This window comes from Phyllobates terribilis, unplaced genomic scaffold (assembly GCF_046119375.1).
Source record: "Phyllobates terribilis strain yellow unplaced genomic scaffold, ASM4611937v1 Scaffold_119__1_contigs__length_5224398, whole genome shotgun sequence".
In the NCBI taxonomy this organism is placed as follows: domain Eukaryota; kingdom Metazoa; phylum Chordata; class Amphibia; order Anura; family Dendrobatidae; genus Phyllobates; species Phyllobates terribilis.
Genome location: NW_027362879.1, coordinates 2,329,811 through 2,356,719, shown reverse-complemented (window position 1 = coordinate 2,356,719; position 26,909 = coordinate 2,329,811). Strand labels below are relative to the sequence as shown.

At 48.3% G+C, this 26,909-nt stretch overlaps 1 pseudogene; it reads left to right on the top strand.

Annotated features, from left to right (window-relative positions):
- Positions 1-6,773: 6,773 nt before the first annotated feature.
- LOC141201566 (uncharacterized) lies at positions 6,774-10,399 on the top strand (annotated as a pseudogene).
- Positions 10,400-26,909: the final 16,510 nt, after the last annotated feature.

Sequence of the window (26,909 nt, the reverse complement as noted above, 5' to 3'; positions counted from 1 at the left end):
ATATATGGGGTCCATTATTCTGTATGGAGCATTATATGGGGCCCACTATTCTGTATGGAGCAATATATGGGGCCCATTATTCTGTATGGAGCAATATATGGGGCCCATTATTCTGTATGCAGCAATATATGAGGCCCATTTTTCTGTATGGAGCATTATATGGGGCCAATTATTTTGTATGGAGCATTATATGGGGTCCGTTACTCTGTATGGAGCAATATATGGGGTCATTATTCTGTATGGAGCAATATATGGGGGTCCATTAATCTGTATGGAGCATTACATGGGGCCCACTATTCTGTATGGAGCAATACATAGGGTCCATTATTCTGTATGGAGCATTATATAGGGCCCATTATTCTGTATGGAGTATTATTTGGGGTCCATTATTCTGTATGGAGCAATATATGGGGTCCATTATTCTGTATGGAGCATTATATGGGGCCCATTATTTTGTATGGAGCATTATATGGGGTCCGTTACTCTGTATGGAGCAATATATAGGGCCCATTATTCTGTATGGAGCAATATATGGGGTCCATTAATCTGTATGGAGCATTACATGGGGCCCACTATTCTGTATGGAGCAATACATAGGGTCCATTATTCTGTATGGAGCATTATATAGGGCCCATTATTCTGTATGGAGTATTATTTGGGGTCCATTATTCTGTATGGAGCAATATATGGGGTCCATTATTCTGTATGGAGCATTATATGGGGCCCATTATTTTGTATGGAGCATTATATGGGGTCCGTTACTCTGTATGGAGCAATATATAGGGCCCATTATTCTGTATGGAGCAATATATGGGGTCCATTATTCTGTATGGAGCATTATATGGGGTCCATTATTCTGTATGGAGCATTATATGGGGTCCATTATTCTGTATGGAGCAATATATAGGGTCCATTATTCTGCATGGAGCATTATATGGGGCCCATTATTCTGTATTGAGCATTATATGGGGTCCATTATGCTGTATGGAGCAATATATGGGGTCCATTATTCTGTATGGAGCATTATATGGGGTCCATTATTCTGTTTGGAGCATTATATGAGGCCCACTATTCTGTATGCAGCATTATACGAGGCCCATTATTCTGTATGGAGCAATATATGAGGCCCATTATTCTGTATGGAGCAATATATGAGTCCCATTATTCTGTATAGAGCATTATATAGGGCCCACTATTCTGTATGGAGTATTATATGGGGTCCATTATTCTCTTTGGAGCAATATATGGGGTCCATTATTCTGTATGGATCATTATATGGGATTCATTATTCTGTATGGAGCATTATATGAGGTCAATTATTCTGTATGGAGAAATATATGGGGTCCATTATTCTGTATGGAACATTATATGTGGCCCATTATTCTGTATGGAGCATTATATGAGACCCATATTCTGTATGGAGCAATATATGGGGTCCATTATTCTGTATGGAACATTATGTGTGGCCCATTATTCTGTATGCAGCATTATATGAGACTCATTATTCTGTATGGAGCAATATATGGGGTTCATTATTCTGTGTGGAGCATTATATGGGGCCCATTATTCTGTATGGAGCAATATATGAGGCCCATTATTCTGTATGGATCATTATATGGGGCCCATTATTTTGTATGGAGCACTATATGGGGTCCATTCCTCTGTATGGAGCACTATATGGGGTCCATTATTCTGTATGCAGAGTTATATGAGGCCCATTATTCTGTATGGAGCATTATATGGCATCCATTATTCTGTATGGAGCATTATATGGCGTCCACTAATCTGTATGGAGCATTATATGGGGTCCACTATTCTGTATGGAGCAATATATGGGGTCCATTATTCTGTATGGAGCATTATATGGGGCCCACTATTCTGTATGGAGCAATATATGGGGCCCATTATTCTGTATGGAGCAATATATGGGGCCCATTATTCTGTATGCAGCAATATATGAGGCCCATTTTTCTGTATGGAGCATTATATGGGGCCAATTATTTTGTATGGAGCATTATATGGGGTCCGTTACTCTGTATGGAGCAATATATGGGGTCATTATTCTGTATGGAGCAATATATGGGGGTCCATTAATCTGTATGGAGCATTACATGGGGCCCACTATTCTGTATGGAGCAATACATAGGGTCCATTATTCTGTATGGAGCATTATATAGGGCCCATTATTCTGTATGGAGTATTATTTGGGGTCCATTATTCTGTATGGAGCAATATATGGGGTCCATTATTCTGTATGGAGCATTATATGGGGCCCATTATTTTGTATGGAGCATTATATGGGGTCCGTTACTCTGTATGGAGCAATATATAGGGCCCATTATTCTGTATGGAGCAATATATGGGGTCCATTAATCTGTATGGAGCATTACATGGGGCCCACTATTCTGTATGGAGCAATACATAGGGTCCATTATTCTGTATGGAGCATTATATAGGGCCCATTATTCTGTATGGAGTATTATTTGGGGTCCATTATTCTGTATGGAGCAATATATGGGGTCCATTATTCTGTATGGAGCATTATATGGGGCCCATTATTTTGTATGGAGCATTATATGGGGTCCGTTACTCTGTATGGAGCAATATATAGGGCCCATTATTCTGTATGGAGCAATATATGGGGTCCATTATTCTGTATGGAGCATTATATGGGGTCCATTATTCTGTATGGAGCATTATATGGGGTCCATTATTCTGTATGGAGCAATATATAGGGTCCATTATTCTGCATGGAGCATTATATGGGGCCCATTATTCTGTATTGAGCATTATATGGGGTCCATTATGCTGTATGGAGCAATATATGGGGTCCATTATTCTGTATGGAGCATTATATGGGGTCCATTATTCTGTTTGGAGCATTATATGAGGCCCACTATTCTGTATGCAGCATTATACGAGGCCCATTATTCTGTATGGAGCAATATATGAGGCCCATTATTCTGTATGGAGCAATATATGAGTCCCATTATTCTGTATAGAGCATTATATAGGGCCCACTATTCTGTATGGAGTATTATATGGGGTCCATTATTCTCTTTGGAGTAATATATGGGGTCCATTATTCTGTATGGATCATTATATGGGATTCATTATTCTGTATGGAGCATTATATGAGGTCAATTATTCTGTATGGAGAAATATATGGGGTCCATTATTCTCTATGGAGCATTATATGAGGCCTATTATTCTGTATGGAGCAATATATGGGGTTCATTATTCTGTATGGAGCATTATTTGGGATCCATTATTCTGTATGGAGCATTATATGAGGCCCACTATTGTGTATGCAGCATTATATGAGGCCCATTATCCTGTATGGAGAAATATATGGGGTCCATTATTCTGTATGGAGCAATATATGGGGCCCACTATTCTGTATGGAGCATTATATTGGGCCCACTATTCTGTATGGAGCAATATATGGGGTCAATTATTCTGTATGAAGAAATATATGGGGTTCATTATTCTGTATGGAACATTATATGGGGCCCATTATTCTGTATGGAGCATTATATGAGACCCATTATTCTGTATGGAGAAATATATGGGGTCCATTATTCTGTATGGAACATTATATGTGGCCCATTATTCTGTATGGAGCATTATATGAGACCCATTATTCTGTATGGAGCAATATATGGGGTTCATTATTCTGTATGGAGCATTATATGGGGCCCATTATTCTGTATGGAGCGCTATATGAGGCCCTTTATTCTGTATGGAGCATTATATGGGGCCCATTATTATGTATGGAGCATTATATGGTGTCCATTATTCTGTATGGAGCGCTATATGAGGCCCATTATTCTCTATGGAGCAATATATGAGGCCCATTATTCTGTATGGATCATTATATGGGGTCCATTACTCTGTATGGAGCACAATATGGGGTCCATCAATCTGTGTGCAGAGTTATATGAGGCCCATTATTCTGTATGGAGCATTATATGGGGTCCATTATTCTGTATGGAGCATTATGTGGCATCCACTAATCTGTATGGAGCACTATATGGGGTCCACTATTCTGTATGGAGCAATATATGGGGTCCATTATTCTGTATGGAGCATTATATGGGGCCCACTATTCGGTATGGAGCAATATATGGGGCCCATTATTCTGTATGGAGCATTATATAGGGCCCATTATTTTGTATGGAGCATTATATGGGGTCCGTTTCTCTGTATGGAGCAATATATGGGGTCATTATTCTGTATGGAGCAATATATGGGGGTCCATTAATCTGTATGGAGCATTATATGGGGCCCACTATTCTGTATAGTGCAATATATAGGGTCCATTATTCTGTATGGAGCATTATATGGGGCCCATTATTCTGTATGGAGTATCATGTGTGGTCCATTATTCTGTATGGAGCAATATATGGGTCCATTATTCTGTATGGAGCATTATATGGGGCCCATTATTTTGTATGGAGCATTATATGGGGTCCGTTACCCTGCATGGAGAAATATGTAGGGCCCATTATTCTGTATGGAGCAATATATGGGGTCCATTATTCTGTATGGAGCCTTATATGGGGTCCATTATTCTGTATGGAGCATTAGATGGGGTCCATTATTCTGTATGGAGCAATATATAGGGTCCATTATTCTGCATGGAGCATTATATGGGGCCCATTATTCTGTATTGAGCATTATATGGGGTCCATTATTCTGTATGGAGCGCTATATGAGGCCCATTATTCTGTATGGAGCAATATATGAGGCCCATTATTCTGTATGGAGCATTATATTGGGCCCATTATTCTCTATGGAGCATTTTATGGGGTCCATTACTCTGTTTGGAGCACTATATGGGGTCCATTATTCTGTATGCAGCGTTATATGAGGCCCATTATTCTGTATGGAGCAATATATGGGGTCCATTATTCTGTATGGAGCATTATATGGGGTCCATTATTCTGTATGGAGCATTATATGGGGTCCATTATTCTGTATGGAGCATTATATGGCGTCCACTAATCTGTATGAAGCATTATATGGGGTCCACTATTCTGTATGGAGCAATATATGGTGTCCATTATTCTGTATGGAGCATTATATGGGGCCAACTATTCTGTATGGAGCAATATATGGGGCCCATTATTCTGTATGGAGCAATATATGAGGCCCATTTTTCTGTATGGAGCATTATATGGGGCCCATTATTTTTTATGGAGCATTACATGGGGCTCATTATTCTGTATGGAGCAATATATGGGGGTCCATTAATCTGTATGGAGCATTATATGGGGCCCACTATTCTGTATGGAGCAATACATAGGGTCCATTATTCTGTATGGAGCATTATATAGGGCCCATTATTCTGTATGGAGTATTATTTGGGGTCCATTATTCTGTATGGAGCAATATATGGGGTCCATTATTCTGTATGGAGCATTATATGGGGTCCATTATTCTGTATGGAGCATTATATGAGGCCCAATATTCTGTATGCAGCATTATACGAGGCCCATTATTCTGTATGGAGCAATATATGAGGCCTATTTTTCTGTATGGAGCAATATATGAGGCCCATTATTCTGTATGGAGCATTATATAGGGCCCACTATTCTGTATGGAGCATTATATAGGGCCCATTATTCTGTATAGAGCAATATATGGGGTCCATTATTCTGTATGGAGCATTATATTGGGTCCATTATTCTGTATGGAGCATTATATGGGGTCCATTATTCAGTATGAGCAATATATAGAGTCCATTATTCTGTATGGAGCATTATATGGGGCCCATTATTCTGTATGGAGCAATATATGGGGACAATTATATGATCTTTTTTCAACCTATGTAAATATGTAACATCCCCCATGTTAATGTATGGCGATCTCCACTCCAGGACATTCAGAACTTATCTTAGGAAATTCACCAAAATGGGGATGAAAACCATAATTACCAAAAAAGTGAGGTTCCAGTGGACTGATTGATCTGACTATTAAAGGTGAAATCAGCAAGAGGTAAGAATGAAGACCAGTCCTTCTGCTGAGGCGCAACAAAACACCTTAAAATTTGTTCCAAAGATTGATTTATCCTTCCTGCCTGACCATTGGTTTCAGGGTGGTAGGCACAGGAACATGACAAGTCAATCCCCAGCTTATTACAAAACGCTCTCCAGAATTTGGAGACAAATTGCTCTCCCCTATCAGACACAATGTTATGAGGAATTCCATGTAACCTCACCACATGACAATTAAACAACCTGGAGAGTGTCTCCCATCAGGTAACCCTGACAAAGGAACAAAATGAGCCCGTTTACTGAATCGGTCAACCACCCAAATAACAGTCTTCCCACCAGACAGAGGCAAATCCATGATGAAATCCATGGACAGATGAGTCCACTGTCGTTCTGGAATTGGCAATGGGGCTAATACACCGGCCGGCCGCTTATGACAGACTTTAGCGTTTGCACAAACTTCTCAAGTGGATACAAAATCTTTAGGTCGGTTTCACATCTCCATTTTTTTCCAGTACCGGAGCTATCCGTGTTACGTGTTGCATCCGTGTGCTGTCCATGTTTATCATCCGTGTGCTTTCCGTGTGAATATGTACTGGAAGTTACAATTTGTTTCAAAAATGATAATTTTATCTATAATTAAATGGTTTGATATGGAAAAGGTGTGCCAATTTAGTAATTAGGTACTAAAATCCTTAAAAGCACCATTAGCTCACACATTTATGCTTTGGCTCGTGTGTTAGTAGTTCTGTGGTTTGACAGATATGTCTGTTTCCAATGAGGCGTTGTTGTGGTTGGACTGGCTTCTGTCCCGTCGCTTTGTGGTTCTGCGTCATATTCTTGGTGAAGAACCACGGCGTCCCAAACACTATGGGTTCACCCTCTCCTCTTGCAACGTGGGGCATATGGACATTTTCATACATTGGAAAATAAACTTCGCAAATATACAGCAAAGTTTGTGGCTTTCTGTCGCCTGTCCATGTGTTGTTTGGACAAACGTCTGGAGGATTTGTGTCCTTTCATACTTAGACAAGACACCTGCATGAGACTAAGCATTTCTCCAGAGGAGCGTTTGCTAGTAACCGAGGTAAGTTTCTTCCTCACTCATTTTTTGATAACCCCTTAACTATGTTTGCCAGTGAACATTATTTATTAATTGTAATGCACACGCCCGGGCTGAGCGGCGTGTGCGTGTGATTCCACTGGACCGTGCCGGAGAGTGAATGCCTGGAGGGGCGTAACTAGGTATTCACCCGATCCGACCAGGGTCGCACGACAGCATACGACGCCAGTGCACCAAGGAGGAACCGAGCAGAGGGACCAGGTGCTACTCCAGGACAGACCCCGGACACGGCTGTTGACCCACACAGGGGAATACAGGAACAGACTGGTGGGTATAGGCAGGCACGACTGGTATGCAGGCAGGCGGGTATGCAGGCAGGGGGGTACAGGCAAGCACGGCTAGAGTGCAGACAGGGAGGCACTAGCAGGTAGGAACACAGGCGGGATAGGACCCAGTACACACTGGGACTCAGGAACAGAACCACAGATGTGGCGGACAAACACAGCAGAGTGAGGCCGCCCAGAGAGGTGAGCGAGAGCAGGGCAGGATGAGACCGCCTGGAGCGGTGAGCAAGAGTAGAGCAGGACGAGGCCGCCTGGAGCAGTGAGCAAGAGGTCAGAGCTGAGCGAGACTGCCGGAGCAGTGAGCAAGGAGACAGAGCAGAGCGAGACTGCCGGGGCAGTGAGCAAAGCAGTCAGAGCAGAACGAGACTGCCGGAGCAGTGAGCAAAGGAGTCAGAGCGGAGCGAGACTGCCGGAGCAGTGAGCAAAGGAGTCAGAGCGGAGCGAGACTGCCGGAGCAGTGAGCTAAGGAGTCAGAGCGGAGCGAGACTGCCGGAGCAGTGAGCAAAGGAGTCAGAGCGGAGCGAGACTGCCGGAGCAGTGAGCAAAGGAGTCAGAGCGGAGCGAGACTGCCGGAGCAGTGAGCAAGGCAGAGCAGGCTAGAACCGCCGGAGCGGTGAGCAAGGCAGAGCAGGCTAGAACTGCCGGAGCGGTGAGCAAGGCAGAGCAGGCTAGAACCGCCGGAGTGGTGAGCAAGGCAGAGCAGGCTAGAACCGCCGGAGCGGTGAGCAAGGCAGAGCAGGCTAGAACCGCCGGAGCGGTGAGCAAGGCAGAGCAGGCTAGAACCGCCGGAGCGGTGAGCAAGGCAGAGCAGGCTAGAACCGCCGGAGCGGTAAGCAAGGCAGAGCAGGCTAGAACTGCCAGAGCGGTGAGCAAGGCAGAGCAGGCTAGAACCGCCGGAGCGGTGAGCAAGGCAGTGCAGGCTAGAACCGCCGGAGCGGTGAGCAAGGCAGAGCAGGCTAGAACCGCCGGAGCGGTGAGCAAGGCAGAGCAGGCTAGAACCGCCGGAGCGGTGAGCAAGGCAGAGCAGGCTAGAACCGCCGGAGCGGTGAGCAAGGCAGAGCAGGCTAGAACCGCCGGAGCGGTGAGCAAGGCAGAGCAGGGGGGACAGGACTCTGTTCACACGGAACAGACAGGAAGGGAAAGGCAGAGCCAGATACCCACAGGGTACTTGCAGTGAAGTAGCGAGTGGACCACAAACTCACAAACGGGAGTACAGAGACAATAAGCAGGAGTAAGGTACGAGTTCAGACTCTGCAGAAAAAGGAAAGGTACGGACATAGAGAAACACGGGAAAACAGGCTAGAAGAGTATACAGACAAGAACAGACACAGTAGCAAGATACAGGAGCGGGTCTAGGTAGCAGCCCCTAGAAGGCGGGAGGAACAGGCTAGGAGCGTGTTCAGACAGGACAGGCAAGATACAGGAGCGGGTCTAGGTAATCGGCCCCTAGAAGGCAGGAGGAACAGGCTAGGAGCGTGTTCAGACAGGACAGACTAGATACAGGAGCGGGTCTAGGAATGCAGCCCCTAGAGGGCGAGAGGAACAGGCTAGGAGCGTGTTCAGACAGGCCTGGAAATACAGCCTGCAGGATAGGCAGACAAGAGAACACAGAACGGACCTGGCACATTCAGAGTGCAAGAGCACACTAAATGAAACACAATGCTCAGGCAGGGATTGATTGGAGCAGCTGGTTAAATACCAGGTGACAGACAGCAATAGGCTGAGGACGCTCAAGGGGTGTGACCCACAGCAGGTACAAAAAGCAGGAAGTGATCGGGCGCCGCCCTTAAGCAGCAGAAACAGACACAAACAGACAGCATGGAGGGAAGCCAGAGAGACATTCTGGACTGGAGATCAAGTGCGCGCTCTTGCACAGTGGGAGATGGACCACAATGCAAGGATGCCGCCAGGTATGTTACATTAATGCTGCCCATGTTTTATTAATCTCCAAGGTTAAAGTTTACAAATGCAACCACAATTATTTGCATATGTGAAATGATAGCGAAGCTAAGGCCATTCCCCTCCCCCACATGTGTTATCCATCATTTGGCAGCTCTCCAGTATATGTCACACCTGTGTGCTTCCTTCATAGTTGTGGTTTCTGTTCTGCCCAAACACTGGCCATGTATTGAATATGGTTGGATGTGAATTTTTGGGGATTACATTTTCTGCCTATAATATGTTTTCACTATATTCCCCATTTTATAACCCAATCAGTGTACATTGCTTATTTGTGAACTGAAATCTTTTGGTCATTATGTCTGAATTTGGTTTTTAAAATGTATTTATTAGTAATTTCAGATTCCTGGCTACTGGCAATTCCTTTAGTTCCCCCCATTTCCAGTTCCTCCTTGGCACTTCGACAATTTCACAGATTGTGCGGACAACCTGTGATATTATTTGGGACAAGCTGAAGAGCCGGTTGATGCCTCAGCCAACAGCACATGACTGGGTGAGGATTGCCCAGGGGTTCATGGAAGCAGCACAGTTTCCCAATTGTATAGATGCACTAGATGGGAAGCACATTCGTGTCAAGAAGCCGCCAAACTCAGGCTCATGATTCTTTAATAAATTACATTTTTTTCTCAGCAGTGCTGCTGGCTTTTGCTGACAGATGCTCGTATTATTCGCTCCTCCAGATTTGCAAGGCGGCTTGCTGAAACGAATGCCAACCTTCCCCAGCCATGTGCACTTCCAGGAGCCTCTGGTCCACCTGCACCATTTATTATGGTTGCTGATGAGGGTTTTGTGCTCTCAAGCCATGTTTTGAGGCAGTTTGCGTGGAGAGTTTGGAGACACAGAGGCGCATTTTTATCATGCGATTGACGAAAGCCTGTTGTTTTGTTGAGCGTGATTTTGGATTGTTAACCTCTAAGTGGCGTATATTTGACAGTGCTATACAAAGGCATCCTGCCAATGTCAAGGCAGCCATAAAGGCAAGCATCCTCTTACATAACGAACATATGAATCATCCTTGGATGATGTTGAGGATGTGAGAATGTTCAGCGTGCTATTACCACACGTTATTCAGCGTGGTCCACAACCTGGTCCCTCTGGCCTTCGAGTCAGGAATATATTTTGTGATTATTTTATGTCACCAGAATGTAGTGTCCCATGGCAAATAGAGTGAAACAAATAATGTCAACATTAGATAGAATTGTAGGTAAAGGTTTTTTTTAATTGGCTTTGTTTCAAAATTGCTTAGAAACATTAGTTAGGGACTCGCGAGACAATGAGGATCCTTGACGGGGGTTGTGAGCTTATTTTTGTTTGTGGAAAAGGTTACACACTCTTCACAAAGCCTTCCTCTTTCCCAGACAAAATAACAAATACCTCATTTCTAAATTTAACATAAAATAAAAAAACAAAAAAAAATTAACTTAACCAAATTTTCAATTAGTTATTTTTCAACTAGGCTGATATCTGTGTTTACATAATAAATGTTTTAATTACCACAAATGTCTGTGTCATTGAAGCATCGTCTGATCCATTAACCACTTCGCGCCAGAGCCTGTTTTTGCCTTCGTGACCGGGCCAATTTTTTCAATTCTGACCACTGTCACTTTATGAAGTAATTACTCTGGAACGCTTCAACGGATCCCCCTGATTCTGAGATTGTTTTTTCGTGACATATTGTACTTCATGATAGTGGTAAAATTTCTTTGATATCACTTACGTTTATTTGTGAAAAAATCGGAAATTTGGCGAAAATTTTGAAAATTTTGCAATTTTCAAACTTTGAATTTTCATGCCCTTAATAGTGTTGAGCATTCCGATACTGAAATATCGGGTATCAGCCGATATTCGCGGTATCGGAATTCCGATACTTAATTCCGATACTTTTAGAATATCGTATACCGGAATCGGAAGTTCCCATAATGCAATGAGCCAGTTTCATTTTATTCAGCCAATGAGGATCCTAAGAAGTGTGGGCACATCCTGTTAGGCATGTTGACTAATGGCATGGCTGTGATTGGCTGCTGAAATGATGTCATGATGCACAATAAAAGCCGCCGCCGCCATTTTGAGCTCACTCTGCTGTGAATTCAGTTAGGGATAGGACGCTATTGTTCTGAGGGACAGTTTTAGCTACCTATTTGCTCTATTCTGCTTTACCCAAGCTACTTTATAAATCGTTGTGCCTTGCAGCGCTAGTGCACAGTTCTCTGTGCTGTTCACCGCTGTCTGCAAGGTCTGGTGTGTGAGTGCAGCTCACCCTGCAGTGTGTGCTTCAGCCACGTCTGGTTGTAGTGCGCTCAGCGAGCGTCACTGCCTCATACATTGTCCTTTTTTGCTAATTGATAATTTTTCATGATTTCTCCTATTAGTGTGGTGGTTCCATCCGTATTCAGCTAAATTGGTTCCAAACACACTATATAGGAGTAGATGGAGAATTTTTTTTTTGTCTTGCAGCGCTAGTGCACAGTGCTCTGCATCTGTACTGTGCACCGCTGTCTGCAAGGTCTGTGTGTGTGAGCGCAGCTCATCCTGCAGTGTGTACTTCAGCCACGTCTGGTTGTAGTGCGCTCAGCGTGCGTCACTGCCTCATACATTATCCTTTTTTGCTAATTGATAATTTTTCCTGATATCTCCTATTAGTGTGGTGGTTCCATCCGTATTCAGCTACATTGGTTGCAAACACACTATATAGGAGTAGATAGAGGAGCCTTTCTGCAGCATTGGGCCCTGCAGCCCCAACCAGATTAGTATTAGCCTATTTTTTGTAGCCTCATCTATTGCATTGTAGGTTACCTTCCTACATTGTAATAGCTACAAAAAGTTTGTGATACTATTGGTATTACATCTTTGGGCACACCCAGTGTCTTTTTGTGACAAAAAAAACCTAAATAAAGTTCACCAAACACTCCACTTTACAGTTGTGTAGGCCACATTAGCTCATATTAAAGTCTAGTCCACACTTTATAAAATTAGTGTTTCTTATACCAGTTAGCTGCTGTTCAGGAATAAGCACACTAAGCCCTTAGTACTTTTCTGCCTATATTTACCAGTCTACCAAGATGAAGAAGGCAGGGAATAAGGCATGTGGTCGTGGTCGTGGTCGTGGGCGTGGAGGTTCTGCAGGGAGAGGACGTGAGGATTCTGTGCCTGCAGGGAGAGGACGTGGAGATTCTGTGCCTGCTGCGGGCACCAGTGACTCAGCATCCCACAGTTTTACCAGGGAACAGTCCTTTATGCGCAGCTTTGTAGGAGCTAGCCGTACCCCACTGCTGTGGGAGGACCAAATTGAAGCCGTTGTCGGATGGATGGCAGCTAACGCATCGACTTCAATTAGTTCCAGATCCTCTCAGGTCCTGAGCACTGAAGAGCACCAATCTGTCTCTTCACCACCTGCCAAATTGCCCAGGCAGTCAGAGAGCCCTGGACAGGAGCCATCTCTACTTCTGTTCTCTGAATCTCTTGGCTTGGAAAGAGGGGGCCAGCCAAGCAGAATTCTAGAATTTAAAGAAGAGGTAGTATGCAGCGATGCGCAACTGCTTTGTCTCTCTGAATCTGAAGAGGTGGGTGGGCCAGTGCCTATGGTCAGCACACCTCAGTACGCATCTGATGATGAGACTCAGGTGCCACTTTCTGGTGCGTACTGTGCTCTCGAGACTACCCAGGAGAAGCAGTTGTTTGAAGAGGGTGGTGCAGATGATGAGGTCCTTGACTCGTCATAGCGTGATGGACAGGAAGGTGGTGGAAGCAGCTCTGAGGAAGAGATTCCCCGAACGGCCCAAAAAGGAGGGAGAGGGAGGGGGCAGACTTGGTTGCCTGTAGCCTCCACTTTGGCACCCATTAGGAGCATGGCTCTTCCAAAATCCAAAGCGGGTGCTCCCAAGACTTGCAGTGCCTGGTCCTTTTTTGACACAGTTGCAGATGACATTTGCTTTGTCAAATGCAAGCTGTGTAATCATAAGGTGAAAAGAGGGAAAAGTGTCAGCAACCTCAATAACACAAATATGTGGAAACATGTGCGGACCAAGCACGTGGTGGAGTTACAAAAACACACTGAAGACCTAGGCCAACCTACAGCGCCACCTACCACCTCTTCAGCTCGTGTTGTAGCCTCTTCCTCCAGCTCACACACAGCTGGTTCGGCTTCCTCACAGGATCGCCATGGAAGAATCTCTGGCACTGTTGTACAGAGACACAATGTAATTCCACCCACAGCACCACTTTCCCTGTCATCCTCCCACTCCCAGGCCAGTCTACAGCCATCGTTAGCACAGGCATGGGAGAAAAGGCGCCCATATTCGGCAAACCACCCCTGAGCACAGGCTCTGAATGCTGGCATTGCTAAACTACTGGCCCTTGAAATGCTATCATTCAGGCTGGTGGAGACTGACACCTTCCGTAAATTTATGGCATTGGCACACAATACAACGTGCCCAGCCGCTTTTATTTCAGCAGGCAAGCCGTTCCTGCCCTGCAACAGCATGTGGAAGGAAAAATTAAACATGCGCTACAAAACACCGTCAGTAGCAAGGTCCACCTGACCACCGATGCGTGGACCAGTAAGCATGGACAGGGACGATACCTTTCCCTCACTGCCCATTGGGTAAATGTTGTGGAGCCGGGTACAGATCTTGAGAGTGGCGCTGTACGTGTTCTGCCAACTCCAAGGATTGCAGGAATCCAGTCTGTACACATTGATTCCTCCTCATACTCCAGTTCCTCTGAATCAGCGCTGCAGGAGCCGTCACGGTCTACCTCCACATCGACCCGTGAACGGTTACCTGTTATGATGACCGATATGAGCACAGCCGTGGCCAAACGTCAACAGGCCGTATTAAAATTAATTTCTTTGGGGAATCGAAGCCACACAGCGCAGGAGCTCTGGAATGCCATCAAGCAGCAGAGCGACGTGTGGTTTGTGCCAGCGAATCTCCAGCCAGGCATGTGGGTGTGTGACAATGGCAGAAATCTGGTGGCAGCTCTGGGCCTAGGCAACCTCACTCACATCCCATGTCTGGCACATGTGCTCAACTTGGTCGTGCAGAGTTTTTTGAGGGACTATCCGGATCCTGATGCACTGCTTCACAAGGTCCGCATAGAGTGCGCTCACTTGTGGCGTTTCAGCAACGCAAGATCGCGTATTGCAGCTCTGCAGCGCCGATTACATCTTCCGGAACATCGCATCATATGTGACCTACCCACCAGGTGGAATTCAACGTTACATATGTTGGAGAGGTTGTGTGAGCAGCAGGCAGCAGTAATGGAGTACCAGCTGCAGCAGGCACAAACAAGTCGCAGTGCGCGCCGTTCACACTTCACCACCACTGAGTGGGCCTCTATGAAGGACATTTGCCACGTTTTGCGTGCCTTCGATTATTCCATGAGGATGGCTAGTGCAGATGATGCACTAGTCAGCATGACTATCCCCCTTATCTGCCTGCTTGAAAAAACACTGCAAGCACTAAGGGACGAGGTTTTGGAAGAGGTGGAGGATGAGGAGTCACAAATGCCATCTGCTTCTGTACAGTCTGCTCAACGTGGTTCCTCACAAAGGCCTAGGCAGGGGACACTTTGTGAGGAGGATGAGGAGGAGTCAATGGAGGAGGAAGACATCTGTCCAGAGGAGGGAGGTACACAATGCTCTAGTAGTCAGTATCTAGAGCGAGGGTGGGGTGATGCAGAGCAGGCAGAGATCACGCCTCAAGCAGGGGACAGCTTTTCTTGGCCAGTTGGCAGCCTGCAGCACATGTTTAATTTCATGCTGCAGTGCCTGAAAAACGACCGCCGCATCGCCCACATTGTCAACATGGCTGATTATTGGGTGTCCACCCTCCTAGATCCTCGCTACCGGGACAACTTACAAAGCATCATAACACCGTTGAACCGGGAGCGTAAAATGCGGGAGTACCAAGACGCACTGGTGCATTCCATCATGTTCTCCATTCCAACCCAGAGCAGTGCTGCTAGTGCTTTACAAAGCAGCTCAGTGCACCGAGGCAGTGGAGGAAGCTCTGCACAAAGAGGGAGCAGAAGCAGCGCCTCAGCACAAGGCAAGACCAGTATTGCCCAAATGTGGCAAAGTTTTGCATCCCTGCCGCAACAAATGTCTACACCATCACAGACGGCTCTAGTCAGCAGGAGGCAACGTTTCCATCAGATGGTGACAGACTACATGTTTTGCCCTCTCAGTGTACTCCCAGACGGCTCTTCCCCCTTCAAGTTTTGGGTCTGTAAGCTGGATACATGGCCAGAGCTTAGCCAGTATGCATTGGAGGTGCTAGCTTGCCCTGCTGCTAGTGTATTATCGTAACGCGTCTTTAGTGCCGCAGGTGGTGTACTAACAGACCGTCGCATGCGACTATCCTCTGATAACGTTGACCGGCTTACTTTTCTCAAAATGAACAAGGCCTGGATCTCGCATGAATTTGCCAGTCCTCTTCCAGAATAAATAATTGGTTGGCAACAGTATCCAGGTCTCCTGTTGTGTTCATGTTTCTACCACCTGAACTGTAATCCCTGAGCTACAACACCACCAGTTGCTGCTCAGAAGTGCCATCTGCACAGTCAACGCTTGCTCCAGTGTTATTGGGGTTCAGTAACGTCATCTGATCCCCAGCTGTGTGTCCGGCAAATTCTCCTGCTCTATCCACATCAAATGTACTACTAATTTAAAACTTGCTCAAATTACACCTCTGGCTCCTCTGTTTTTAGTATTTACCCTGGGCTCCAATACCGCTAGTTGCTGCTCAGAAGTGCCGTCTGCACAGTCAACGCTTGCTCCAGTGTTATTGGGGTTCAGTAACGTCAGCTGATACCCAGCTGTGTGTCCGGCAAATTCTCCTGCTCTGTCCACATCCACTGTACTACTAATTTAAAACTTGCTCCAATTACACCTCTGGCTCCTCTGTTTTTAGTATTTACCGTGGGCTCCAATACCGCTAGTTGCTGCTCAGAAGTGCTGTCTGCACAGTCAACGCTTGCTCCAGTGTTATTGGGGTTCAGTAACGTCAGCTGATACCCAGCTGTGTGTCCGGCAAATTCTCCTGCTCTGTCCACATCCACTGTACTACTAATTTAAAACTTGCTCCAATTACACCTCTGGCTCCTCTGTTTTTAGTATTTACCGTGGGCTCCAATACCGCTAGTTGCTGCTCAGAAGTGCTGTCTGCACAGTCAACGCTTGCTCCAGTGTTATTGGGGTTCAGTAACGTCAGCTGATACCCAGCTGTGTGTCCGGCAAATTCTCCTGCTCTGTCCACATCCACTGTACTACTGATTTAAAACTTGCTCCAATTACACCTCTGGCTCCTCTGTTTTTAGTATTTACCCTGAGCTCCAATACCGCTAGTTGCTGCTCAGAAGTGCCGTCTGCACAGTCAACGCTTGCTCCAGTGTTATTGGGGTTCAGTAACGTCAGCTGATCCCCAGCTGTGTGTCCGGCAAATTCTCCTGCTGTGTCCACATCCACTGTACTACTGATTTAAAACTTGCTCCAATTACACCTCTGGCTCCTCTGTTTTTAGTATTTACCCTGAGCTCCAATACCGCTAGTTGCTGCTCAGAAGTGCCGTCTGCACAGTCAACGCTTGCTCCAGTGTTATTGGGGTTCAGTAACGTCAGCTGATCCCCAGCTGTGTGTCCGGCAAATTCTCCTGCTCTGTCCACATCCACTGTACTACTGATTTAAAACTTGCTCCAATTATACCTCTGGCTCCTCTGTTTTTAGTATTTACCCTGGGCTCCAATACCGCTAGTTGCTGCTCAGAAATGCTGTCTGCACAGTCAACGCTTGCTCCAGTGTTATTGGGGTTCAGTAACGTCAGCTGTTCCCCTGCTGTGCATATGGCAATTTCTCCTGCTCTGTCCACATTCACACTACTACAGATTTAAAACTTGCTCCAATTACACCTCTGGCTCCACTCTGTTTTTAGTATTTACCCTGGGTTCCAGCACCGCCAGCTGTTTCCTAGCAGTGTCTTTGGCATGGGTACTCCCTCCTGCCCAGCCTGGTTCCAGCACACCAGCTGTTTCCGGGTAGTGTCAACATCACTTTGCCTCCAATGCGTTGTCCTGTCGTGTTGCGTTCGGGTTAGCCGACTCTATGGTGCCTGCAGTTTAGGTGACTCCTATGTGGGCTGCGGGATCTGGCAATGAAGGCTGGTTCCATAGTGCCAATAGGACAAGCACCCCCTGTAGGACTGTGGGTTTCGGTAACTCAGGCCGGCTCGCGGCCTTGCAACTTTTTTTTCATGGGTACCTTCTGCTACCCATCCGAGTTCCAGTACCGTCAGCTGGTTCTCGGCAGTGCCTTTGGCTTAGGTGCCTCCTTCTTGTTATCCAAGTTCCACCAACGTCTGCTGGTCCTTTGTAGTGCTTTCTGGCACAAGTAACTCCTGCTTAGTAACCGAGTTCCAGTACCGTCAGCTGGTTCTTGGTAGTTCCATTGGCTCTTGTACCTTCTGCTACCCATCCGGGTACCATTACCGTCAACTGGTTCTCGGCAGTGCCTTTGGCTTTGGTGCCTCCTTCTCGGTATCCAAGTTCCACCAACGTCTGCTGGTCCTTGGTAGTGCTTTCTGGCACAGGTACCTCCTGCTTAGTAACCGAGTTCCAGTACCGTCAGCTGGTCCTCGGTAGTTCCACTGGCTCTTGTACCTTCTGCTACCCATCCAGGTTCCAGTACCATCAGCTGGTTCTCGGCAGTTCCTCAGCCTACTTGTACCTTCTGCTACATTTCCAAGTTCAAGCTTTTTGAAATGGTACTTGGCAATCACACTGGATCTCCCTGATGAGGACCCTGAAGACCACCCCGAAGAAGACGAGGACCCTGAAGACCAACCCGAAGAAAACGAGGACCCCGAAGACGACGACCCTGAAGATGAGGACCCTGAAGACCACCCCGAAGAAGACAAGGACCCTGAAGAGATGAGAACCCTGAAGACGAGGACCCTGAAGACCACCCCAAACAAAACGAGGACCCCGAAGACGACGACCCTGAAGACCACCCCAAAGAAGACGAGAACCCTGAAGACGAGGACCCTGAAGACGAGGACCCTGAAGACCACCCCGAAGAAGACGAGGACCCTGAAGAGATGAGGACCCTGAAGACGAGGACCCTGAAGACCACCCCGAAGAAAACGAGGACCCTGAAGACGAGGACCCTGAAGACGACGACCCTGAAGACCACCCCAAAGAAGACGAGGACCCCGAAGACGAGGACCCTGAAGACGAGGACCCCGAAGACGACGACCCCGAAAACGACGACCCTGAAGACGACGACCCTGAAGACCACCCCGAAGAAGACCAAGAAGATGACCCTGAAGAAGTTGACCAAGAGGACAAAGAACAAGAAGACAACCACCAAGATACAGAAGAACAAGAGACAGAAAACCAAGAAGCAGAAGTACAAGAATCTGCAGAACAAAAAGCGGAAGAACATTAAGCATAAGACTAAAAATCAGAGAAAAAGATATTATCTAAATTATAAGCAGAAGATGACTAAGCAGTGTATGGGGATGAGTCCGTTCCTCCTCGTGGTGCCCCTGGAAAATACCTGCTGCTGCAGGCCAAACTGAACGCGGACAAATCCTGTTGTAAATCTTTTGTGACGGGCAGAACGAATGATGTAATGTTCAAACTTTTATAGATAACAACTACAGGAATGCCTGTCACAAATAAGAATATGATGAAGAAGAATATGAAGAAGAAGAAGAAGTAGAATATGAAGAAGAATAATAGTTGAATAAGAAGAATATGAAGAATGTAAAAAAAAAAATAATACGAAGAAGGTGAAGAAGAAGAAGATGAAGAAGGTGAAGAAGAAGTTAATGAAAAAGATGCTGATGCTGAGGATGATGAAGGAGAAAGTGAGGGAGAAGTAAAAAAGAAGGTGAAGAGCATGTGTAGCACCCCAGGGGTCTGGTTGCCACAGTAATAGAAATATTATGTCTGAGAGCAAGTGGGAGGTTTCTCTGGTCAGGAGACCTAAGCATGCAACACTGCCCGCCCAGACCTGGGAGGGAAGGAATCTGCCCTTATAAACTGGGTCTGGGGCGGGATTAGGTAGTGAAGTCCCAAACAGAGACGCAGTCGGGTCTGGAGGACAGCAGACACAGGGAAAGGAAGACCTAGGAGCTCTGTAGGAGCAGAAGCAGAAGACCAGTGGCTGTGAGCAGAGATATAGCTCATCCTGGCAGAAGAACTTAGTAACCGGACACCGGAGTCCGATGCTTTGGGGACTGATATATACCCAGCAGAAGAAACCAGCCGGCAGGGGATTCCAGGTCCTCTGGCCACAGAAGCCCGGAGGCTCAGTCACAAAGAAGAGACCAGCGCCGCCATCCAGGAGCGGAGGCTAACAGAAGGCCCCAAGTCACCAGCCATACGGGTGAGCACCACACGGTATACTCAGGGACGTGGGCTACTTGTAACCGCTGACAGCAAGGTAGCCAGGAAGAGTGCAGATAAACGGGGAGGCCTACAACTCCACCTGGCCAGGGGAACTCCTGCTTGCTCGCAGACTGACCAGGCCCCTTATACTAGCCAGTACTCCCGGGAGGGTCTGCCTTATAACACCAGTAAAGACCCTGAACTGCAACCACACGTCTCTGTGTTTCATCGCCGCACCAGCACCATTAGTATTGGGACGCTCACACCATCACTCCCATCATCCACACCAGCTGCCCTGAGGCAATACTTCTCCCGTGGGGAGTTATCCCATTCTTGGCTGCGCATACAACATCAGCCTCAGCGGTCTGCAGCGCAGCGGCGGTCCCCACTGACCGCAACCCACGGGTGGCGTAGTCGGACAATTACAATACAAATAGACTGCCACTGGTTTGACCACCCTGAGCCACGGAACGGGTCACCGCCACACGGAGACTACAACCCCCCAGCATCTTACAAAAGGCCCGGCTCCGGGTTCCCCACGGCCCAGGGGGCGAGTCAACTTTGGCGTAGTCGGCAGGATTTCGTGCCCGCAACCACCGGGTACTGCGTGCCTGAAAAAAAAGACTTTTGAATTTACCTGTGGCGAAGTTTCCCGCCGTCCGGAGTCGTTTTTCGCCATCGGACGCCATCTTGGACCGTTTCCCGCCATCTTCCCGCCATCCACAGCTGCTTCCCGCCTTCGGATGCCATCTTCAGGACGCCGCACGGGAAGAAGAGGGGCGTGGACGCCGAAAGCGCGCGAGATCCGAAGCTCCGCCCCACGCTCTGACGCTGCGCAAGGTCCTGGAAGGGAGGAAGAGCGACGCTGACGTCATCGGAGCGCGACGCCAGGTCCTCTACCCCGACGATTGACTGCGGAGCCGCGGCCTACGGAAGAAGAGCATCGCAAGGTAGGCCACGGTCCACTAGGGGGGAGGAGGATGTCGGATACCGAGGGGAGCTCCACCACCACAGTCACCGCCAGCACAAGCGCTGCAGCGGTCATGCCATTCACCATGCCCTATATCCCGGGGGCAACCTGGCTACCCCAGTACTCAGGGGAGTCACATACCCTCTATGACTTTAGGGAAAGACTGGATAGCCTCTTCCAGGTATATCCCCTCACGGAAGAGCAAAAAGTGAGCATCCTGGTGGCCCAATTAATCGGGGCAGCCCAAAGGGAGGTAAAGTCCTGGCCACCTAGGAGGAAGAGAACTGTCAGAGAAATACTAGCCCGGCTGAAAGACACATTTGACACCCGCACCTCAGCCGAAATAAAGCTCAGATTTTACGGGTGCAAACAGCGGGCACATGAAAGTATAAGAGACTATGCTCTAAACCTACAAGAGGCCCTGAGAGCCATTAAGCAGTCAGACCCTGACAGCGTGGGGAATGAAGACAAGCTGTTGACCGAACAATTTATTGAGGGTCTACTGTGCAATGCCCACCAAACCCAGTTGCTGGCAATGGCCTTACAGGACCCTGACCTGGACTTTGCACAGTTCAAGGACAGAGCCATCCGGGTGCTCCGAGAACCAGCACCAGGTGGCGCGGTGACCCACAGGCGCCCTGCTATCACTTACAACCAGGAGACGGCGCCTTTGTCTGCAGGGCCTGTGGGAGCTGATGCGCAGGCTTTAAACAGTGACCCGGCTACAGACCTGCACCATCAGGTCCAAGAGCTGACTAAGAGCGTTGCCGCGCTAACCAGAACTGTGCAGTCTTTACAGTTCTCTTCTCCAGGAAAGATCCAGCTGGCATCCGGACCGGAGGACGTCCCGTGGCGCCGACTGAGGAGGACCCCACCGGCCAGAGGAAGGCCCAGCGACAGGTACAACGAGGACGGACGACCCATCTGCCGCCGCTGCAATCAACCCGGACATATGGCAAGGTACTGTCATTTAAACGGGCACAACCTGGGGTAGAGGACCAACCCCCAGGCATAAGATCATCAGGCCCATCAAACTGGCATGATAAATACGTAGGGGGACGTCCAATCTTGCCTGTGGTACTGGATGGCATTCCTATGAGTGCCCTACTAGACACTGAGTCACAGGTGACCACCATCCCGTACGTGCTCTTTAAGCAGTACTGGAATGACTCGGACATAACCCGCTACCCAGATGACGACCTGAGTATCATCGCCAGCAATGGTCAGCCCGTGCCGCAGGTGGGATTCAAGGAGGTGACCATTAAGATCGGAAAAGTCGAACTGGTGGCACAAGGACTGATTATAGTGGACATAGACCGTCATGAGAGTCACCCTAGAATAACCTTGGGAGCTAATGTGATTGAAAATTGTCTTGCAGAGGTGATTCTCATTTTACAGCAGGTTGCCAAGAACGCCAGTTCCAGCCAGCAGCGTGTCCTCCAAAAGGAGATCCGGGCGCTGATGAAGCGGCAACAAGTGGAATTATCTGGTGGTGAGATAGGTAGCGTGAGAATGTGTGACCCGTTCCCTATTGCCATGCCCCCGAAAAGTGAGATGATGATTTGGTGTCGGGCAGCAATGGTAGAACCCGTCTACTCAGACAATAGGCCCACCATTTTGACAGCACGGGGGGTGGTCGATGTACGCCATGGGAGGGTGCCCGTTCGCATCATAAACATCGGGAAGAGAGAAGTACACCTGCCCCGGTATGCCACGCTAGCCAAATTGTTCACCATCAACCAGAGTTCTGTAAAGGCCGTGGAACCCTTACCTCCATCTCAACCAGAGGAAGGTAACGGCTCTAAGAAACCAATGGAGGACTGGTGTCAGCAACTGCATTTGGGTACTGACTCCACTCCCTCACACCAGAAACAGGGAGTCTATCGGGTGGTTCAAGAGTACAAGAGAGTGTTTAGTAAACACCCGCTAGACTTCGGGCGAGTAAAGGGGGTAGAACATCACATCCCCACGGGAGACCATCCTCCTATAAAGGAGAGATACCGGCCCGTACCCCCTGCACACTATCAACACGCCAAGGGGATGCTAAGAGACATGAAGGAGGCTGGGGTAATCAGGGACAGCTGTAGCCCCTGGGCAGCTCCACTAGTCTTAGTGAAAAAGAAAGACAACACCATGAGAATGTGTGTAGACTACAGGAAGGTCAACCGTATCACAGACAAAGATGCGTACCCGTTACCAAGGATAGAAGAGTCCTTAGCTGCATTAAAATCTCCTAACTTCTTCTCCACTTTGGATCTCACTAGCGGGTACTGGCAGGTTCCTGTAGCAGAGGCGGACCGGGAGAAGACCGCATTCACCACCCCAATGGGCCTCAGCGAATTTAACTGTATGCCGTTCAGGCTCTGCAACGCACCAGGAACCTTCCAACGGTTGATGGAATGCTGTCTGGGACACCGGAATTTCGAGACGGTCCTGTTATACCTGGACGATATCATCGTGTATTCCAAGACCTACGAGGACCACCTGAAACACCTGGCCGAAGTGTTTGAAGCTCTGGCAAATTACGGCTTAAAGGTGAAACCCTCCAAGTGTCACCTCCTGAAACCAAAGGTGCAATACCTGGGACACGTGGTGATTGCTGACGGAGTGGCTCCTGACCCCGATAAGATCACCGTGATTAAAGACTGGCCAAGACCCTCCAGCATAAAGGAAGTGCGGCAGTTCCTCGGATTGGTAGGCTACTACCGAAGATTCATTCCTGTTTTCACCAAACTGGCAGCCCCTATGCAAGACCTCCTGATAGGTCAATCACGGAAAGCCAAAAACCAGAAGCCGCCCTTCAGGTGGGAAAAGCTGGAAGAGGAGTCCTTCTGCCAGCTAAAGATGGCCCTCACGGGGGATGAAATCCTGGCATACCCTGATTACAGCCAGCCCTTTATCCTCCACACGGACGCAAGCAACATCAGGCTAGGAGCCGTACTGTCCCAGATCCAGCAGGGGAAAGAACGGGTAATCGCTTACGCCAGCCGAAAGCTACGGCCCATGGAGAGGAACCCTGAGAATTACAGCTTATTCAAACTGGAGTTCCTGGCAGTGGTGTGGGCAGTGACCGAGCGTTTCAAGCATTACCTTGCCTCTTCCAAGTTCACCGTGTACACGGATAACAACCTGTTGACACACCTGGACACTGCAAGGCTCGGTGCCCTGGAGCAGAGATGGATGGCCCGCCTGTCCAACTTTGAATTCACCATCAAATACCGGGCGGGACGCTCAAATGCCAACGCGGATGCCCTGTCTAGAATGCCGAACTTACCGGACGTAGGGGAAGATCCAGAAGATCTGGAAGAAGTCGAGCTTCCTGCGTTCCACCGTCATGGGATTACCCTGTATTCTCACCGTGTGAAGGACAGGCGCTCCGTGACGTTCAATCCCTTGCCCCACTACAACTGGGCGAAAACGCAAGACAGTGATCCCGCAGTCCGTTTGGTGAAGGAAATGCTGACCGAGGCCGATGCCTGTCTTGACCCAGACGCTCCGGAGGAGACCAAGCAACTGTGGAAGGAGAAAAGTAAGCTGTTCCTCTACAGGGAGAAGCTGTGCCGGAGAATGGTTAACTCTCGAACACATGAGTTGACCTGGCAGGTAGTGGTCCCAAGACGAGACGCGGCTATGGTTCTGGAGTCATACCACAACGGAGCAGGACACTTCGGATGGAAGAAGCTGGAGTTCTTGTTGCGTGAACGGTTCTACTGGGTAGGCATGAGAGGAGCCATCGAGAGGTGGTGCAGAGACTGTGGCCCGTGCAACCTAAGAAGAAAGGATCGTGCCAGCCAGAAGACTCCCCTGCAGCCCATCATCACCAGGCAGCCACTGGAACTGGTAGCCCTGGACCATGTGAAGCTGGCTTCAAGCAGATCTGGGTATGTCTACGCCCTCACAATTGTAGATCACTGCTTCCGGTTCCTGGTGGTAGTCCCTGTTAAGGACTTAACGACTCAAACAGCAGCTAGAGCCTTCCAGCAGCACTTCTGCCATCCACACGGGTATCCCGAGCAAGTGTTGACAGACCAAGGACCAGCCTTCGAAGCGGAGGTCTTCCAGGAGTTCTGTAGCCTGTATGGCTGCAAGAAGATAAGAACAATGCCCTATCACCCGCAGACCAACGGACTATGTGAGAAGATGAACCAGGTGGTGATAGACTTGTTAAAAATGTTGCCCCTGGAAGAACGCAGTCTGTGGCCTGAGAGACTGCCCGATTTGGTGGACTTGTACAATCACATCCCTGTAGGTTCCACCAACTGTACCCCGGCTTACCTAATGAGAGCAAGACCTGGTAAGCTGCCTATTGACCTGGATATGGGAGTCCTGACACCTGTGGACACCTCGCCAGAGGCAGACTGGGATACAGAACGGCAGCAGCAGTATCGGAAAGTACAGGAGAGCGTCGAGCGAAGTCTGTCTCAAGCTAGAGAAAGGCAAGAGAAGGCTTATAACCAGTATGCTCCCGCTGTTCCCCTGGTACCTGGAGAGCAGGTCTTGAAGAGGAAGAGGCGGCTCCACAAGTTGGACGACCAGTGGGAGAAGGACCCGTACACCGTACTGCCTTCAAGCCATGAGAACCCAAAAGTCTGCGTAATCAGTAAGGATGGAGGAGAGACCACAGCCATTGTCTCCAGAGACCACCTGAAGAAGTGTCCCGAGCAGCTGCAAAGCCCTGAAGAAGATCAAGAAAACCCTCAACCCGCAGAGGAAAGGGAAGAAATGATCAGTACCGTACTTGTAGACTTCCCCCGGTCTTGGACACAAGTAAACGGCGCTGTCGTGGTAACTGTCCTCACCTTTCTCCAGCCAGCCCCTCAAGTGCCTACAGAGGACCAGGTAGAGCAGGAAGAGCAGCCGGCCCAGGAGGCAGAAGAATCCATACCAGCAGCCCAGGAGAATCAACCCTCTGCTAGTAGTGAGCCTGCCGTGCCCCTAGTGAGCCAAAGAGTGCGCAGACAGCTGCCCAGCCTACCCATAACACCTCCTACACCCTGTAGTGCAGAACCAGTTAGTGAGCTCCGTAGGTCCACTAGAGTCACTAGAGGACAGATGCCCGCTCGCTGGAGAATTTAAACCAATGCACTGTGAATTCATCTGTTTAACTGTTTATGTTTTTTGTTGTTGCCTGTTATTAATTATGTTTCTCAGTTACCCTGCAGATTTCTTTGGACTGACAGGTTATGGACACTGGATAACCGGAACAGTTTTGTAGATAGTTGCACCTTGGTGCCTCTTGCGAAGATGGCCGCGGAAGAGAAAACCTGTCTGGCGTGGCCTCCTTGCAGCCCAAAGTAGTTAGTCTAGGCTTGCAGCCACGCCCAAGGCCAACGCAAGGGGTTTGCTGTGGACAGGTCCCCTACTTCGCTTAAAGTTTCACCTTGGGTGACATGGACACCCCCTTGTTTCACAAACTTCACCTTGGGTGATATGGACACCCGATTACGGACACGCCGTGACCTCTACAGACTAAAGCTTCTTGTATATATGTTATTGTGTTATTGTTATACCTTGCATTTATGTTTCTTTAAAAATGTGTTTAGTCCCGGAGTACTAAAATATACTAGGGGGGAATGTGGCACCCCAGGGGTCTGGTTGCCACAGTAATAGAAATATTATGTCTGAGAGCAAGTGGGAGGTTTCTCTGGTCAGGAGCCCTAAGCATGCAACACTGCCCGCCCAGACCTGGGAGGGAAGGAATCTGCCCTTATAAACTGGGTCTGGGGCGGGATTAGGTAGTGAAGTCCCAGACAGAGACGCAGTCGGGTCTGGAGGACAGCAGACACAGGGAAAGGAAGACCTAGGAGCTCTGTAGGAGAAGACGCAGAAGACCAGGGGCTGTGAGCAGAGATATAGCTCATCCTGGCAGAGGAACTTAGTAACCGGACACCGGAGTCCGAGGCTGTGGGGACTGATATATACCCAGCAGCAGAAACCAGCCGGCAGGGGATTCCAGGTCCTCTGGCCACAGAAGCCCGGAGGCTCAGTCACAAAGAAGGGACCAGCGCCGCCATCCAGGAGCGGAGGCTAACAGAAGGCCCCAAGTCACCAGCCATACGGGTGAGCACCACACGGTATACTCAGGGACGTGGGCTACTTGTAACCGCTAACAGCAAGGTAGCCAGGAAGAGTGCAGATAAACGGGGAGGCCTACAACTCCACCTGGCCAGGGGAACTCCTGCTTGCTCGCA